This window comes from Lygodium microphyllum, chromosome 5, assembly GCF_053477565.2.
Source record: "Lygodium microphyllum isolate KBCC chromosome 5, Lygodium_microphyllum_v1.1.10, whole genome shotgun sequence".
Taxonomy (NCBI): domain Eukaryota; kingdom Viridiplantae; phylum Streptophyta; class Polypodiopsida; order Schizaeales; family Lygodiaceae; genus Lygodium; species Lygodium microphyllum.
This window is the reverse complement of record NC_141139.1, coordinates 87,160,876-87,181,499: the sequence shown is the minus strand read 5'-3', so window position 1 is coordinate 87,181,499 and position 20,624 is coordinate 87,160,876.

The following is a 20,624-nucleotide window of genomic DNA, read 5'->3' as shown; positions in this document are numbered from 1 at the left end:
ATTTTCTTGACAAACAATATAGAGTACTTTGGCATCAAAAGTTTGAGTTCTTCTTGTTAGTCTCTTTCCTTGCAATTTCTTGAACCCCATGTTCTGCAGCTCTTGCATAAACTCTACGACATTTTTGGTGAACCCGACGTGAAAGTGCTGCGTCAATTTTCAGCAAGATGGGAGACTCGCAAGAAGAGATGACAGATGACAATGTCATGAAGAACCTGTTTCAGTCATTTACAACCTATATGCATCAGCAAGCTCACACAAAGCGTGATAGTGATGCCATGGATGCCTTGAAAGCTGTCCAACAGGAGATGAAGCAGTTCAATGGCCAACAAGTGTCAAGTTACCTGCATTTATATGAAGAAAAGATGAAGTTTTTTGGGGTTTCTCAAGATGTTTGGAGCCGCTACTTCTTGCGGATCGTGATACGCACTCTTGAAGTCCGAATTTCAGAAATTCAAGAAACACATGCTAGTTGGGCAGAGTTTAAGAAGGCATTAAAAGATGAATATTTCCTGGAGGATACAGGTCTTATGAACTGCAGGAATTTCTTAGCATGGGTTTCTATGCCTAATAAGGGACTTTCAGTTACCGCCCTTCTGCGAGAGTTTGAGAGCCGCTATGATCAGTTGGATGGAACTGAGCAGCAAGCTTTGGAGATGCAGAAAGTGGAATTATTTTTACAAGCCGCTGATGCTGATTTACAGGAAAAGTTGGATGATCTTTTGGAAGATCAAGCTACCGATTCAGGTTTAAAGACCGAGTGGAGACATGTCATTGATGCTGTGAATGCTCTTGTTAAGAAGCAGCGCAGGAGAGTACGATTGCATTGTAATACAGGATTTGCTTCTGAAAAATCTTTTTGGAGACCTCTTCTTCTACCCCTGCTGCAAGTTCTATGCCTAAGCCTACTCCTCCTGTTGTAAATCCACCAGTTCCTGCTGCTCCAATGCCCTTATCCGTAGATGATATTATTAAAGGCTTGGCAGATTTGATGATTGAAGCAGTCAAAGCTGAAGTTGGTAAGTTAAAAGAGCAACTTATGTTAGTACTTGGTGTAGCACCTGCTCCAACGACTGGCTTTCCAGCTGGCCAAAGAAAAGGGAGACGATGTATTTGGTGTGATAGTATAGAGCACCAACACTGCAGAGATTGTGATGCTTTTCAAGAAGCGCGTAAGAAGAATGTAGTGTTCTGGGGACAAGATGGGAAGATATGGCTGACAGAGGCTGGTGCTCCTCTTGACACGAACTTTGGTAAGGGAGGCATGAAGAAGCTCATTGATGATATGGCTGCGTGATCAGCTTATGTGAGTGTAAGAGGAGATGCTTCAGCTTATGGAGTCCAGCTTGAGCAGAAATCAGATGGAGACTCTTCTTTATGGTCCTCTGCCTTGGAGATAGCGAGAAGAAGGAAATTTCAGGCATCTACTATGACTTGTGTGGGCTCTAGCATTCGAGGAGAAACGAGATGGGATTGTCCTATTGACAGGTATTCTATTTTTGCCTATATGTCGAAAACACACGGTTTAGATGCCATGGTTGAGGAAAAGAGAAGAAGAGATGAGGAGGGTCTCAGCACCTCCAAAAAGACTAGAGGGGGTGACTTTGTTTCACCACCTGTTACAGCTCCACCTATGACAAGTTCTCTAGCTCAATCAGGTCCTGAACAGTCTATGGGAGACAAACAGATGAAAGAGAAGAGGCAACCAAGAAAGGAGCCAGGATTCAAGCTCTTGTCAGACCTTGATATGCAGACGGATATGAGTAAGATTTTTCATGAAAGAATTTTGAATAATGAAGTCACTTTTACTGTTGGTGAAGCTCTTGGGATTGCTAGAAGAGAAATACAGGATCAGATGCAGGATCTTTTGCGGAGGAAACGACATGCGATGGAAGGACCTACTTTACAGGGATTATGGCATGGAGCTCTTGGGGAAGAGCATGATGATGCAGTGATGGTTGAGAATGCTTCTGTCAATCCGCAATTGGAGAAAATAGTTCAGCCTATGCAGTATGAAGATGATGATACCCCTATTCTCATTCCTCGCAGCCATTTTTCACGTAGTCATTGGGCTAGGTGTTTATGAAAGTGGCAAGTGGCCTATGGATGCAGAGCATGGCTGGCGCATGAGAGCCGCCGATAATACTTTTGGTGATATATATGCTGCTTGTCCAAGCATCAGAATTTCTATTGGTAATGTTGAAGAGGATTATCATTGCTTTGTTCAGGATTCTTGCTCTTATCCAATTATTCTTGGACAGCCTTTCATTACAGAAGCAAGAATGGAAACGAAAGTGATGGATGACGGCTCAGCTTATGCACGGATACGCAGTAAGGATGGTATGCAAGCTGTTCAGTTTATGACTGTTGGGGTAAATCATCCGAGAAACAGGGACTCCTTATGTGAGGCACCACTACCTGCGAAGGAGTTGGATTTTCATTAGGTACCGCTATCTTGCGAGACGCCAGTGGTACGGAGCGGAGAAAAGAGGAGTTCTCGCCTCCTGGCAACCAGTCTTTCTCCACTAATTTTGTTGGTTTTTCTTCAGATAGTTCAGTGAGTTATCAGAGAATTTCAGATTTTCCTAGAGCTGCCAGGCAGTACATTGGTCGTAAGGAGAAAGAGTTGAAGATTGTAGGTATTTTGCAAGCAGAAGAGCATGTAGATGGATTGTATGAAGGGATGTCTTATGTAGATACATTGTTTGAGATGGGAACAATGCTGAAAACTGATGTATGTAAGGGTTCAAAGATCATACCTATGCAAACCTTGGATATGTTTCAGGAAATTTCTGATTTTATGCCGAAAACAGAGTTAAGAGGCTGAGAAAACTCAGTGTTGACAGTTGATACTAGCCCTATTGGCATAGGCTGGGCAGTGGGACAGGATGATGGTGATGGAAATAGATATGCAATCCGCTTTGGAGCTAAAGTTCTTAATGAGCGACAGAGGAGATATCCACAGATTAAAAGAGAGTTGTGGGGAGTAGTCACTGCACTGAAGTGTGATAAAGGGTATTTTATTGGAGCTTTAGTTGTTGTGGAAACAGATTGTTTGCCTTTGCTTGGCATGATTACTAGCTACTCGACTCTAGATATAGCAATGCTTCGGTGGATTGCCTATATCAAATCATTGAATCTAGAATTTCGACACATAGCAGGGAAAGATAATCCAGTTGCTGACATGCTATCTAGAGCAAGATATGAGGATGAGGAGTCAATGCTTGCAGAAGATGATGAGACAGAGTTTGCAGCTTCTATCCTTGTTCATGATTGTCATGTATCTACTGTTGAAGCCTTTATTGAAGAACTTTATGTTGACGAGTGGCTGCAAATTGGACAGTATCTAAGTTCATTGACTCGAAGAGCTGAATGGATAGATGATGAATTCAAGAAAATCAGAAGAAAGGCTTATGGGTATTTCTTGAAAGATGGTTTTCTTTGGAAGCATCCAAAGAAGAGAGGCGGCTTACCCTTGAGAGTAGTTTCTGAGGTAGCGATGCAGATACAGATTATGCGAGAATTTCATGAGAGTTCATGGGCTGGTCATAGAGGTGTGTGGACTACCTATGAGAAAATCAAAGAAAGATACTGGTGGAAAGGGATATATAAAGATGTTTCCCACTTTGTGGAGACTTGCAGGGACTACCAGCTTTACTCTTTAGTACGGCATCGTGATGAGTTGCATCCGACCTATCCACTATGTATGCATTATAAGTGGGTGGTAGACTTGGTTACTTTGCTAGTGGGACTTTGGCAGATGAGATATCTTGTCTTGGCTAGGGAGGATCTTACAAACTATGTTGAAGGTAGATCTTTGCGAACGAAGACCACCACTACAGTATGTAAATTCTTGTTGGAAGAAATATTTTGTAGGTATGGATGTATAGGCAAGATTATAGCTGATCGTGGAGAGCTAGATGCAGACGAAGCTAGAGAATTTTTCTCACGGCTTGGGATTACGTTGGCTCTTACTACTGCCTATAATCCAGAGGGAAATGGCAAAAGCGAAAGAGGACATCCGCCGATAGTTAAAGCATTGGCAAAAGCTTGTAGAGGTCGGATTGGAGATTGGCCAAAATTACTACCTTTTACATTGTGGGCAGATCGCTCTACACATAGCGTGACTACTGGATATATGCCTGCAGAGTTGATGTATGGGCAAAAACTTGATATGCCTATAGAAATCTGTGCTCTCACGTGGAGTGTTCTTCCATGGCATGAGAATTTATCAAGGGAGGAGCTTCTAGCTCTTCGGATTCGTCAACTAGAGAGAAGAACAGAAGATGTGTAGCTAGCAGTTGATCGTTTGAAGGCAACCCGACTCAGAAATAAGGACAGATTTGATTTGAGGCATCGCTTGAGGCCTAGAGCCATAAAAGAAGGAGATTGGGTTCTAGTCTACAACAATAGTCTAGAGAATCAGCATAGTAGCATGAGAAAAATGGTTCAAAGATGGTTTGGACCGTATGAGGTGAAACAGGTTTTTGACAATGCTACCTATGAGTTGGCTGAATTAGATGGAACAGTATTGAGGGTGCCCATTGCTGGAAAACGGGTCAAGATTTTCAAGAGAAGAGAAGATGAAGAATATTCACTTGAAGCATTGGCAGAAGAAGAACAGGTAGAAGAAAGTCAAGCAGAAGAAGCAGAGAATATGGATGATGAAGCTGATGGAGAAATAGGTCTACTAGAAACTAATGAAGGACTCGACCTGTTTGTGGACTTGAATGATCCTGGATGGTTGGCTCATCCGGAGGATGCGTAGGTTTAGAGGGGGTGGATGTCGTGCTGCTGCGCATCCGAGCCGTAAACACCTCTATTTTTTTTGTTGTGCATTTGTGTTATTTTTCCACGTGTGATTCATTGTGTGTGATTGATGCATTACAATAATCCGTCCTTTCAGTACCCACATCCAATGTATATATTCTACTAGTGTGTGTGTGTATTTCTGTTTGTATGCATGATGTGTGTGTGTTAGAAAAATATGAAAAACTCATGCCAAAGGATATTATCAAGCTGATAATTTCAATGATGATCTCTAAGAAAAGTGCAGGGAATTGTGGAATCAAAGGAAGCTTTGTGGAAACCGATCATCTAAGTTCAATAGTTCCCATGAAATAGAGTTGAAGGAAGTCTCTCAAAAGCTACTTAAGCGAGTAAAGGTACATATTAGTGATATCATTCTAAAAGAGTGCGAAAACTCAGGCTCAGCGGCTTCTTCAGTCATCAATAAACCAGGTTTGAGCCAAAGAATAGGCCCTTGCTAATGGGAATGGTGAAGATTTGTCTGTGACAGAAAAATGAAACTAGCAAACAAGAGCGTCTCAAGGCATTGACCCTTACTTACAAAGATGGATGTAATTATATTTGTTGGGCTTTTTTTTGTCAAGCTACTCTTGTCAAAGAGGAGTTTTTTTTCCGCTTAGCTAAAAAAGGAAAGTGGAGGATGAAAGCAAGGGCGATGGGGAAGACTAATGCCTACTGGTGTTTGGCAATTGGCGATGGGGAACAATGGCTCTATTTGGGTGCTTAAGGGAGCCATGCTTCTATTTTTCCCCTCTTGACGTTCTATCTGCAAAGGTCTTCGTTGGGCTGATTGATGGAGCTATGACTAGATGCTGCTGGTAACACATCAGCAGCTATTGGCAAGGGATTTGCGATTGACTGCAGATCTTTGGCAGGCAGGAGCTGGAGCACAGAACGTCTCTTTGACAAACTGCTACCATGGTGCTCTCTCAGAAGGAATCCGTCATCCAGCTAATGTTCGCCGTCGATGTGCATCTCAGCACCAAGAATTGCGACTTTCAGATGGAGCAATACGTGTGGTAGAGGCGTGCTAATGGTATATTTATCATCAATGTCAGTAAGACGGGTGATAGCATGGACAGGTTTACTCTGCTGTTGTTACAGTTTCCCTGGGAGGAAACAAACCTTCAAGGACTGGGAAAGTCCGTGGTGACATTGCCATTAGTTTTTCATGTGATCCTGAAAGCTCCTGGAAACTGGTTGATCTCGCTCTTGATGATGGTATTGCTCTCCAGGAGGATGGGCTTTTGAATGAAGACATTACCACGATTTTGGAACTAGAACAGAGGACATTTGAAAATGGTCAGCAGGAAAATAGCTACTGGTTAGCTTTTACTTTTCCGGATGGTGTTACACGAGAAGAGGTGCATAGGCATATGATTGAAACACAGTCCTCTGTTCAGATTACATTTCCAGTGATTCTAAAGGGTCCAAATGTGATGGAAGAGGCTGGTTTTTAGGTACACAAATGAGCTTAACAACATTAATGCAGATCTGCTGGTTGCTGATGGTATGCTGAGTGAAAGGCTCCAAAATGCAAATATGAGATCTTTGAAGCATGGGAGGAAGCATGTCTCTATAGTGCAATCCTAACTGATGCGGTGATTTCTATACTTCCAAAGACCTTCCCATCCAATGAAAATTATGAGGTCTTCCTAGCATGAGAGTGGGCTTTGGTGTGACATATGTTTTACATGTGCAGATCTGGAGGCTTGAAAAACATTCTTTCAGGTTGTAATGCAGTCTATCAGAGGGTCCTTTGTTAGACATTCCTTTTTGTGGGAAAACCATGACTCCTTTGCTGAGTATATTGGGTTCAAATCATACAGCTGAAGTGTTTTCATTCTCGGCTGTCCACTGTTATTGTCTTCTCTTGTGGAAATCTCTTGCTGAAATCTGAATGCTGAAAATAGCCTTGAACTGGTGCTGAATGTTGGGCAGATTTATGAGTTGATTGCTCAATGATTAAATCAAGAAGAAGCTCAGAATTGTTGCCCAGCAGAACTCATTCCAGCAGAACTCTTCAAGTCTCTTCAAGCCTAAGTGCCAAAGGCACTGTAACGTGTCCACTAGAACCATTCAGGACACGTCTTAGCAGTCCATCGGAAAGGATGTCTAGAAAACTCCGCCCGGCACTCCCATGGAATGTTACGGGTTTTGCAATCTAGGTCTTCCCGAGTCTGCCACGTAGCGGAAGTATCCTGGCCGTTCCCACTTAGGATCGACCTGAATTTGGGTTTCCCTGTTTGGTCATTAGCTAGCAACAACTAGCGTCAGACCCGAGCGAACTACTTTACGCAGAAACGCCAGGTCCGAAGCGGATTCACGCTGCACTTGGTTCAAGGAGAATGGGAAACGAGAGGGATACAAGGCTCGACCTCTCTGCCATAAGGCATAGTCCCATTCCGTTCCCCTAAAACAGCTTGAATCGGGTAATCGGTAATTCCGAATCATCGTTCTCATTACTTGTTTCGGTGATGTCGATCGTCCTTCTGTTCGTCGAATGCTTTGAGAAAAGTTCCCGGCTAACCGGGACCACCCATCCGTAGGACGGACCCATGGTCCATCCTCCGCACTTTCCTCGGCTTGTTTTAGTTATGTAATTACCTACCACATTAGTTTGACATATACAAACAGCTTCTTTGAATTAACCCTGTTATGCACCGGTTCCTTCATGTAATCTTATCACAGGACATAAAGAAAACAATGCCAAACAACTTCTTTATTATCATTTTATCCTTTTATCTTTGAAATACAAGGAGTTCCGCCCGTAGGCATATTCATAATCCGCCCGAAGGCTATCCAGTAATCCACCAGGGATCACTAATCCAAGTTTCCGCCCGTAGACTAGTATGCGGGCCTCGAGATCCAATCTCGAGTCACGTTAGTCTCTTGTGCAGGGCCGGGAAGGCGAGGGATTTACAGCCAGAGCCCCCCTTGGCACCCAAGCGTCCTCCTGCTCCAAGTAGAACTCAACGGAGAGACCTCTCGCGGCGGGTTCGGTCCACGTTCCCGGCGCGGCTAACAACCCCCTTGGTTAGGGTTAGGCAGGCAGTCGGGGGTAACTGAAGCTGCCTCTCCCTTCAGGCTTCAACCTGAAGTATTAGATATGTTTTCCTCCTTTAGTTCATTGAGCAAACATTGCAAACAGTGCTTTCTAAACTGTTACAAGCACAATCAATTTTCAGTGGTCGTTTAGCTGGCAAACTATTAAGGAGTGACTCCTTTCCTCCGAATGCAACCCGCATTCGATCCGGAATCAATTGCAACCTGGCAAGATTCCTATCATTCTTGGTTTAGGGTTATACCCTACCAATGCTTAAGGTTCTGTTATGGCAGGATCCAGCGACCATGTCGCTTTAGTTTATTGTCGGGTCATTCGCAAATACCTAACTTTCTTTTTCCTTGGCAATTATTCCCCAAGAAAAGTGAGTAACAGGATGATTACTCATCCTCTTGTAAATTAACTTGCCAACCTCATTTCGAGAGATGACAAACTCTCTTGTGGACAAATCTCAAGTCTATACAATGTTGCAGCTTTTTGCACATGTATTGCATCTAATTCCACGGGATCATTCCATTGCTTAGTGTTTTCCGTTCACGGAATTTACCCCAGCCGAGTAACAGGGTTTTAGGGTATCCTCCAAATCATTCCTAATTAGGTTGACCCATGGTTCTAGAAATATGCAACTCCGTCGGAGTTTCATCATGATCCTTAGGATAAAACCTTAGATCATTTCATACATGAACATCCAATTGCTTCGACATTTTTTTGAACGTGTGTAGGATCTTTAGATTCACGGTTTTTGTCTAAAGCTAGGTCGAATTATTATTGCACTAAATCCTAGTTAGCACTTGGAATACCTATCATACCGACGGAGCCATACCCATATGAGTCCCTTGTGGTTTAGGTTACTTAGTCACTTCAATTATACCTATCTTGCGACGAGGATGATCCTTCTAAAGGTAATAAACTAAATCTAGCGGAGAGCAATAGATATAACTCCACCAATACGCGTAAACCTGCGATTGATTGCCTCTACGTATCACATGGTTCATGATAACTTTATCTTTCCTTGGTAAGGTAAAATGCTTGCCAATCTGTACGCTAACTTTCCTAGTTCCTGCTAGGATTTACCAATTAATCATGCCTACTACTTTGTAGTCTATACTTTCGAATCCTATGCTTTGACGAACCATGCAATCTTTCCTAAATGCGGTTTCTAATGAATGACGTTATCGCATGATGACTATGCAATATGCAACATTCTCCTAGCTACGAAGTAGTTAATGGAACTTATACAAAGCTAGTGTTAACTTATTCCAACTTACATGCTATTTGCAAGACCATACATTCATTTTAGTATTCTATTATTTCTTTCCGGATAATACCTTATGGTGCTAACCTTTTCCTATGAAACCATTGCGAGAAGTATGTTGCCTAACGTGCGGCACACATTTATTCCTACCATGTCTAGGACGAAAGAGAATGCATTTATAAATTCCATTTCTTTGCCTAATTTTAGACTCATTACTTTGATAATGCACCAAAACTACATGCCACTAGCCTTCTAAGGTGGATAACTCGTTCAAATTCATGATATTTTTCAATCTTGCCTAATGTTCAAGAGATGCTTTATCACATGTATTTCTTTCCAATTTCCGTATGCATTAAAATTAAACGTAAAAATGCAATTTCCTCTATGAGCTAAGCGCGTCTAATCATGTGAGAATAACTCGAAAGAACCTGGACTTGAGGGCTCGGGGAGATGTCCACTTGTATATTCGGAGATGAGCCTCCCGCGGTCGCACCTTGTGATCTTTTTGGGGCCATCGTAGTCGTAAATTCGACTTCCGATTTGCCTTTGTGGTCTATGGAGTGACGGCCCTCGGAATGCGGCCTTCCGACCTCTGCCTTTATCCTTGTATGCGGGAGATTTCCTTTTCAGGATGGTGCTTGCGGCAAAGGCTTTAGGAGTCTTTCAAGAAAACTCGAATCGGCACGGAACTTAATCTCGGACGGCTTGCGGCTTTAAAATCTTCTTGCGAAAGCCTTTTCGATGGGTCTTGCGGGGGTCTTTATGGCTTCACCGTCCCCTCTTCAAAGTCCCGGGAAGGGTATGAAGAGATCTTCTTGGAAATGGGGTGGGAAGGGCTTTTGGGACAGGTGGTGGGAAGGGGGCTTAAGGAGGCCCCCCCCTTAGAAGCTTCTAAAGAAGCTTCTAAAGAAGCTTCTGCTTCCACAATACCACGTGGGGGAAGGGGGGATCGTGATCCACGTGGTGGGCGGACTGGGCGCAGACGACTGGTGGCTGGGCGGATCAGGGCGGCAGCGATGGCGGCTCGTGGCGTGGCTGGCGGACCAGCAGCTGGCGGACTGGCGACCTCCTCCTTCTCGGCGACCAGCACGGCGACCTCACCTCCCTCTCCTCCACGGCCGACTAGCTCTCTCTCTCCCACAGCTTCTCCCTTTCTCCCTCTCTCACAGGCCTCCCTTCTCTAGCACACCCCCTTGATGGGGGGTGTTTATATAGGAATGGGGGTGGGGAAGAGGGTCTCCACACACGTGGAGAACTTCCCTCATGTAGTCCCTCACTTGGCCATCCCCCCTCCACACTCCCTCTCCTCCAGCCATGCATCGGCTGGGGGAAGGGATAATAGTAAAAAAAAATTGCCTTAATTTATCCTATTGCCCTTCCCAAGCGGTCGTTCCCTTGCGGTTATACGGTCTTCAACCCCGGCTTTTAATTATCGACGTGGAGACCTCGTGAATGGTATGGTTTAAGTTACTAATAACTTGCGAAGTAGGGAATACCTTTGCACAGGGTTTACACCGCGTGCGGACAGTTAATATTTACGGTACGGAGTGTGCGGAAATATTACAGGCACAACTGTCTTCATACACCTGAATGCAAATCAGTTTATGAGATATTTCAGATTTTTCTGAACTTGGACATCATGTAATTTTCTTGACAAACAATATAGAGTACTTTGGCATCAAAAGTTTGAGTTCTTCTTGTTAGTCTCTTTCCTTGCAATTTCTTGAACCCCATGTTCTGCAGCTCTTGCATAAACTCTACAACAATGGGTTTTGCTTTGGATACATTATTGGTAATGGGAAGAAGTTTAGGAATGTTGGGATTTGACTGTGGGGATGGCTTAGGGTTTGGATTTGTGTTTGATGGCAAAGCAGGTGGTCATGTCCAAGATTTACGGAATGAAGATGGAAGAAAACGGCTTTGATTGAATCTTCGAAAATTTGAATTGAATTGTTTGAAACCAAAGTTACCATTAGTTGGAAATTGTTGTGGTCACTTGTCTCGTCCGAGAATTTTGTCTTCAATGTCATGGGCCAAGGAAATTGCATCTTCAAGGGTTGTTGGCTTGAACATATTGACTTCAACATAAAAAAGTCCAAGTAGGCCAGACATAAACTTGCGTTTATGAGTTACTTTAGGTACATCTTCGAGCATTCGTAGTTGCAATAGAGCATTCCAAAAACGTTCAGTGTATTGTGAAATAGTTCGCGATCTCTTTGTTGTAAAAGATTCCATTGCTTGATTGCTTTTTCGTGGAATTGGGGAGGAAGGAAATTCTGCAAAAATTTCTTTTGGAAAGTCTCCCAAGTAGTGGGACAATCAACGCTTTTGCGGACCACAGTCCACCATAAGGATGCTCGGTCAACTAAATGGTTAGTGACACATTTAATTTTGTCTTTCTCAGCATATGATTCTTCATGGAAATAATCATCAAATTGACTGATAAAAGCAAGTACAGTCTTTCCATCGCGTGATCCATTGAAAGTACGAAATTTGAAGTTTCTTTTACTTATCTTTGTTTCTTTCCGAATGGATTGGGCTTCAAGTGTTGCATCGATAGTACGTCGTATAAGATCTTCAAGTTGAGATCCATCTTGGTCGGTAGATCATTGTAGATTGGCAAATTGAGCTTGCAAAGCTTGTTGTGCTCTTCGTTCCTCTTGAAGCTGCATCATAATCAAATCCAACTTTTGCTCCATTGTTGGTTCCGGTAGATCACCTTCAGCCATAAAATCTTCCATGGTTTGATCAGTCATCCTACAAAATTCCAAAAGACCTCACACACTCGAAACCTTGTTAGTGGGATGAGCATAGCTCAAAGGCGGGTTTACAAGGCTTGTATATATATATATTTTTTAGTTTGACTTTTGTAGTGTTTCTCCTTTACGATTGCGAAATTCGATGTCACAACCATCTTCCAAGAAAGTAATTTTACGTATAGACTGCGTATAGTCTTCATGTGAACTTCTGCTTTTGCTAAAACTGGTTTAGCAAGACTGCAAGTGTGAACAGGGACTTCTTGGAGCTCCAAAACCAGTTCAGCTTACAAGTAGTATGAACGGCCACTAAGAAGGTAAGTTTTGTTGGTTGAGTAAGTTGAAAGCTTAATGTGATTTAGGTGATTAAGCTTTTTAAGCTTAATGGACTTAAGCTTTAAGAAGCTTAAGAAAATATGTGTCGCCGTTTCACTTTTTGAGGTGGAGCGTTTTTTTACGCCGTTGATTGTGATGACATACTGCTGCAGCGAATTGACAATTTGAAGGGCTTCAAGCTTTTAAAGATTAAGACTTAAGCTTGACACTTTAATGTTTATAAACTTCTCTTCTTTCTTCTCTGTAACTTCTCAAACAAAACGACTTGACGTAGAAGCTTTGCCGCCAGTCTTTTGCCTATCATGAGAGGTCGTTCACGATCAGAGGGTACAGAACGGGGTTCTTGAATGTCAGGAACACGTTGGTATCGACCGTTTGGCACGAGACTAATTGTAGAGCTCGATCATTCCAGGAGCTCTGCCTTCGCGCGAGATGATAAGCGATTGGAAGCTCTCGGTCTCAGCTTTGCTCTGATACCACTAGTGCACAGATCGGACGCCGTATGCGCGCGTAGTGAGCGTCAAAAGGTCCCCAAGAAAAAGAACTCTACTTTTTGCACAAAAAACAATGAAGAAGCTTGCACGACATGAAGCAAGAGACTAATTGGGTGCAATCTCCCCCCATGCCTTGTGTGAGCACTTCACAAAGCATGTATTTTATATATTATTCATCTTCAAGCTCAAAAAATAGCCCAATTTACAATTAGCACGCTTTAGCTTTTGTGTTTGCTTTTGTGCCACTAAAGAATTAAAGCTATTGGACGCCCAAGGAGTCAGGCGGTACCCAAATACGATGTCCAATAAAAATATTTAAATCGTGTGCCCATGCACATAGAAAAGTAATAAATAAATATCAAGCGCTTTAATAAATAAGAGTGATAAAATATGAATGCCATGCCTAAGATACGCGCCCATCAAAAATTGATGATAATTTGAATACATGCTATCCTCCAATGCTTCCTAATGCCACCGCTGCTTGCTCTACACATCAACTGAAGCATTCACAATTGTTAGAAAAATAATATAATTAAACCGATAAAAGTGAATACCTAGCAATCTTCAACTACAAAAATAAATTGGTTAGAAATCAATCCTAACCTTAATTTATTACGAGTGCGCACTCTAAACTCATAAACGTTTATTAATTTAAATATGTATTTTACAGAATCACCCGCTATGGAATCACCCACTTACACATTAAATTAACAAAATGCCCGAAAAGGATAGGCATCCCCATCGACTTTTCGCACAAAGAATCCACCTTGTGTATGAGCCCCGGTAATAAAATTTTATGGAATCCACCGCAAAACCTCACGGAATCCACCATGGAATATGCCTCCTGGCATCAATGGGTGACTGCATAGGTGGGGCCAATGAGTGCTAGGGGGTTTCTTCCACCATTTCTTATCCTTCTAAGTCTCCAATGGCCTCCTAGATAATGGCGATGAGCACACCTCCAAACCTTATGTTGGAGGGCTTGGCTGATGGCTTTTTCCTTGTCGTCTCCATTGTGGAAAGCTGGAGACTCCCCACCTACTCCCCTAGCTCCTGTGGCTAGCGCCTTCACTAAAGATTCAATAGTCTTATGCACATAGCCATTCCAATTGATTTCATCCAGAGACTAAGTTGCAAGGCTCTGAAGCAGTGGCACTCCAATCTTGCTCATCAAGGCATTGTACCTCTTTGACTGGAGAATAGAGTGTAGATTGTCTTTGCTTACAGCCTGATGCCATGGTCGGGGATGTCAACTAAGAAAAATCTATCATTCACTTATACTTGGGCCTTGTCCATCCCTAGCATACTGTAAACATCCCCTTTGGATTTCCTCTCAAGCTTGTTGACCAGTCTTAGAGATTTTTCCACCATTTCGAGGCTCAATTCCACTTCTACTCTGCGAGTCTCTCCTCCTTGCCTAATTGTCATGGTGTCATGATTCTTGTTAGCATTGAAAGTTCGTAGGAACTCCGCACACTTGTTGTAGTCAATGGCTTGGCTGACCTTCTCCATATATTTACCAAGATTACACTAGTCAACAATCTGTTTTACCACTTGCTCTTGCATCGCCATGTTTTCTAAGTTTTAGATGCTTCTAAACTGAAGCTAATTAAAGACCCTTGTTTCCATCATTAGGCCATATTTGTCTTGCTCTTCTTTTGTGAATGAAAGCTTGTTGCCTTTTGTCGGCCCTGCCATCTAGAGTTCTTATCATGATGCAACAACTCACTATTAGTTCACTTGAAACAACTTTTTGCAAAAGGATAAGGGGATCATGAATATATGCTATGGAAATGTGAAATGCTCAAGTATGAAATGAAATTTTTTGCTTCAAGTAGTCCGCATAGTCCAAACAAGAATTTTAATGAAAATTTTCATCAAGTATAAATTGACTTTATTGCATCCTTTTTACTTTTTAAAATTTGGTTCAAGGTTTAAGTCATGTCTTCTTTTCCATCTTACCCCCTCCCCCTAGGAGTCATGAAAATCCTTCCTAGGATTGGAGGATGAAGGGTTGAGGGCAATAAGTATATGCTTGCTATGCTTTGCATCGTCATGAGACAATCATAGAAGTTTTGGTTATACTCCAAGTGGGGTAATGGTCCATGCCATGAGGTCTAATGTCTACGTGTGTAATGTAGGTCGGGACATTAGTTAGGAAGTCGCCAGAGTTCATTCTACTAGCGATGTGTAGTTCTTCCTTGGTTTGGATTCGATCAAAATAGGGGTGGGCCATAACATATTTCTCTAACAATCGATTGCGACGATCGATGGCCAATACTCTAAACGAGGTAGGAGCCACATAGGTTGGATCACACTCAGAGGTTTTGATTACCCATGTCTACTCGCATTGGTCATAATTTGGCAGTCCTCTTGTTTCCATTCGAAACAAATAGTGTACCATATATGCAGAAAAGAAGGCTTAGAGTCGGCTAGCTTTTTTAGCTCTTCTAGCTCCTATCTTGTTGCAAAGACTTTGCTCTTGCTACATGATGTGATCAGCCATTGTTTACAAGCTTGCTCTTGAGAGATCTCCTTGACAATCAATTCCTTGGCCACCATGGGAATCTTGACAAACATGAATTCAAATTCTTTCCACGTGCATGGCAAGGAGTGCACATCTACTACTAATGGCTCATCTAGAAGGCCTAAGTCTAGCCATTTATAGCTTCTAGCTAGCGATGTGAAGGTGGCCTCTAGTTGTTTAATACATGTGGCTAAGTCATCCCCTGTATTTGTGGCTAGGTCCGAGGCCAAGGCAAGGAATGGGTGTTTCTCTTTTGGATTGAGGCTGGTTTATCTTGGTAGGGTGGGACAAGTCACGACCCCCTTCCTTAGACCTTACACTAGGTTCCTCTATCAGTGGCAATGCATGCTTTGATACATCCGCACTACCATTTGTCATTGAAAGCCATCACTATCTGAACATTGCCAATGGTGAGGTGAATGTGCTGCGAGTCATAGTCAACATTGTAGTGTGCTTGTTTCTTGAATTCGTGCCCTATCAGCAATTCCCTACCAATGGCCTTAGTGTTAGGAAAAACATAGAAGATCATAGGTAGGCTTTCAATCTCGAGAACTTTCCTAGTAGTGAATGAAAGGTGAGAAGGATCAAAGCTTGCACTCGAGAGCTATGGCGGGAGAGCAAGAGCAAGAAAGAGAGAAACAAGAAATGGGAACTCCAACAGTCACAATGTGTGACCGGGCCTTCCTTTATTCAAACTGTCACTAAAAGAATAAAGAATAAAGTGATGGTGACGAGTGCCCGCCACCTGCTATGTGCAGTGGTGGTGACTGTCAGTGTAGTAATACACGAGCAGCTAGGTGGAGGCGCCTTTACCCCCAACAACCTCCCACTTAAAGGCGAATCTACCCTAGTGAGGAGTGAAAAGAAAAAGAAAAAATATAGTAAAATATGTACACATGTACAACAGGATGAGGAAAGACGTCATCTCATCCTACGCCCATCAACCTCTTGAGGAAGGAAAAGCCCTCTATAGAGAGGTTTTTCGTGAGCACATCGACAAGATTCTGGTCAGTCGTTGAGATCTTAAAAATGTCAACAGACTTGTCCTCAATGACCCCACATATGAAGTGATACCTCACCTCAATGTGTTTCGTCTTCACATGGAAGACAGAATTCTTGGCTAATTGAATAGCACTCATAGAATCCGAATGCAGTGTAGGGATAGCATCAATACCAAGGTTAGCAACCAAATGACCCAACCAAATGGCCTTCTTGCAAGCCTCAGTGGTGGCTGCAACATACTCGGCTTCTATATTAGAAAGGGCCGTGCATTTCTGCACCCTGGACATCCAAGAAACAGCACCTCCAGCATAGGTGAATACATAGCCGGAAGTGGACTTCCTACTATCTGCATGTCCTGCATAATTAGAGTTAGTGTACCCCACGAATCCTATATCTTGGCTTCCATAGCATATGCACATATCTGCAGTGCCCTTCAGGTACCTCATGATACCCTTCACAGCATCCCAATGATTCTTGCCAGGTGTAGCCATATAGCATGCCACAACACCAACTGCAAAGGCAATATCTGGACGAGTAGCTATCATGGCATACATAAGACTGCCCACTGCGCATGCATAAGGAATCTTGGCCATCTCGGCCTTTTGCTCATCTGTCTATGAACAATAAGCCCGTGATACCTTCACATAAGAAGGCATTGGACAGCCAATAGGCTTTACGTCCTACATGCGGAAGCACTCAAGGACTTTATGAATGTACTCCCTCTGTGACAAGTAGAGGAGTTCTTGATGCTTGTCACGTCTAATGCGCATACCAAGTATGTGAGCAGCCTGTCCCTGATCTTTCATCTCAAAGCTCTTCTTGAGCTGAGCCTTAAGATCATCTAGCTCATCATGAGCTTTCCCTGCTATTAGCATATCATCCACATAGAGTACCAAAATCAATAAATCACCATCACGTGCTTTCTTCATTTAAAGACACGGATCCACAGCACTCCTGTTGTAGCCCTGTGACTGCATAAAGGCATCAAAATTATGATACCACTCCCTAGGAGCCTGCTTCAAGCCATAAAGACTTTTCTTCAATTTGCACACTAGGTGCTCCTTGCCAGGTTCTGCAAAGCCCTTAGGCTGCTCCATATAAATCTCATCATGCAAGTTCCCATGTAAGAAAGCCATCTTGACATCCATCTGGTATAAATCCAAGTCAAGTTGAGCAACCAAAGCCAAGACTAAGCGCAAGATGGTCATCTTAACCATAGGAGAAAAGACCTTATCAAAGTCCACACCATGCTCCTGCTTGAAACCCTTTGCTACCAATCTAGGCTTATATACCAGCTTGGGGTGTCCAGGGGTACTTTTCAACTTGTACACCCACTTGTATGGCAAAGCCTTCTTGCCCGTAGGCAAGGAAACCAAATCCCAAGTCTCATTCTTATGCAGGGAGTCTATCTCAGACTGCATAGCCCTCTCCCAGGAGTGACTATCATCCCTGCACATAGCCTCATCATAAGTGAAAGGATCTCATGCATCTGTAACCAAGACATAATGCATTGAGGGCTCTATTAGGTGGACATTTGTCTCTAGTAGACCGTCTCACGATAGGCTTTGATGCCTACCCATCTGCTTGTCCAACACCCTGACCATGAGCATCTGCTAAGCTATAGCCTATCCAACTAGATGTGCGGGAGCCATCAGCTCCTCCTAAAATATGACCCTACAGATCTCAACAACTCTCTTAGACTGCCTATGCATCTTGTCTTCATGGAAGACTACATCATGACTGCGGATGACTTTCTGCACTTGCGGATCCCAGAGATGGTAACCCATCTCGCCTGCATCCCCATAACCAAGGAAAATGTATTTGACACTCTTAGGATCCAACTTACTTCTCTTATCCCTGGGCGCATAAGAGGGAGGTTTTCCAATCCATACCTCCTCTGCAACCTAGAAATCCAAGCCACTAGAAGGTGACTTGTTTATGATATGAACAACTGTACTAAACTGCTCAGCCCAAAAGCTCTCGTGGTAGGCCTGCATGGCTAAGCATATTGCGTACACGCTCTTGGATGGTTCTATTCATCCGCTCAACCAAACCATTATAGGAGGGGGGTGTAGGGGGCGGTCAACTAACGCTTAATACCCCTCTCATCACATAATTGCTCAAAAGCACGTGAGACATACTCACCCCCATTATCTGTCCTTAGGCATTGTAGCCTATACCCAGACTAGTTCTCAACCAATGCAAGCCATCTCTAAAACACAGCCAAGACATCGGATTTCAGCTTAATGGGATAAGCCCAAAATTTCTGTGAAAAATCATCTATCAAAGTAACAAAATACTTTGGACCACCCATAGACTGACAAGGCATGGGCCCACAAACATCTGAATGTACCAATGCCAAGGACTCACTCAGGTGGGGCCTACCAGACTTCTTATGCGTAGACCTAGTCTGCCTGTCATAAAGACAATGCTCACATGAATCAAAACATGCATAATCAAGGGGCGGTAAGTACTGCAAACGAGAATGCATTTTCATTCCCTTCAAAGATATATGGCCCAAACGGGCATGCCAAAGAGATACATGTGGGATAGAATCCACAGACAAAACATGATCAAGGGAAGAAGCGGATACAATCAAGGGATAGAGGTTGTCAGCCTTGGCAACTCTTGCAATTACAAGTCTGCCACGAGTGATGTTCCATGCAAAGTCTCCAAAAGATACATGATAACTTGCATCATCAAGTTGTCCAGCTGACATGAGACTACGTGTCAAAGCAGGTACATGACGTATATCCTACATAACAAAGCTACTACCAGAAGGAAATTGCAGCCTAACATCACCAATGCCCACAATATCAAGAGAGTTGTCATCACCCAAGCGCAGAGAACCTAAAACAGTACGGTATGAATGAAACCACTCTCAGCAAGGTGTCACATGAAAGGATGTACCTGAGTCCAAGAGCCAACACTGTGCATACATAGAGTGTATCTCTGTCATCTGTGAAGCACTAGAAGAGTCTGCAAGGATGTAATCATCATCAACATCCTCAGGCTACATGACATTAATCTCTTCAATTTTAACACTGGACTTTGCAGGCACTATGCTGCGATCAGAAGACTTATCTTGCACTTTGTCTTTCCCCTTACCTTTGCGCCTTTCATAGTGCAGTTCATGGCATTGTGGCCTAATATGGCCCTTTTTCCCACAATGGTGACAAGTAACATCGGCATTCTTGCCACGGGATTTGCTATTGACTTCCCACGAGACTTGGACAGAGATTTCTGAGAATCCCGTCCACGGCCACTGCCACTGCTATACTTTCCATATCCATCATTCCTGCCTCTAACTGTCATAGCATGTGACATACGAGAGGCATCCAAATTCTTACGGTTAACCTCTTCCTGCAGAAGAGCACTCTCAACATCAGATAATTTCAAGGTAGCAGCAGAGGCATATAATGCAGTGTGGAATACATTCCATGACTCATTAAGAGTACCAAGCAAGAAAAGAGGAGTGACATGCTCTGCAAAAGTGATATCCTGCGAAGTCAAGTTCTTGAGTATAGAATGGAACTGGCTCAAGTGAGCAAACATGGTCACATTCTCCTTCATGCGCAGATCCATAAGTTGCTTCAGCCAATACATCTGACTCATTGGACTTTTCTTGTCATAGAGATTCTTGATTTTATCCCACAACTGCCATGCACTCTGTTCTTCCTCAAATACATTGTAATGAACCTGTTCTATGAGAAATAATACAATAGTGGACTTGCATAACTCATCAAGCTCAAACCATTCCTCATCCAACATAGTTGCAGGCGACTGACCGTTGAACCTCAATAGTTTGATCTGCGATTTCTGCATCAACACCTACCAAATTTGGCTCTTTCAATAAAAGTAATTCATACCATCAAGCTTAGTGATGTTGAAAATAGTATGATCAGTGGACGAACTCGCCATAATACAGGCTGGAAGACTGCAGATAGTTCAAAACTACTTGTTGTTTACTGCAAAAAATGATTTAAAAATCACCAAAATCGAGAGAAAATGGCGAGAAAAGTGTAACCAAAGTTTCTGCCCACCAAGTACTAGTGAATGTACATCATTTCAGAATATTTCAGCATGAAAAATCCATGTTAGTCTGGAGCTATATGCTTGTTGTAATAAATGACAGTAGGGTATTGTGAGAGTCAATTGCTGACCAAATCACTGCACCAAGTCAAAAAATGATAGTCAAGACATGACCAGCCATAAATGGGCATAAATCAACACCAAACAATCATCAAGACCCTGAGCAAACACCCAAATATGTCACCAAAGCATCCGTCAGTGAGTAGACATACCCCCTGGACAGTAGGGCAAAGTATACATAACACTGGCAAGACCTAACACCAGTAGGTGTATGCTCATAAGAGTGCAA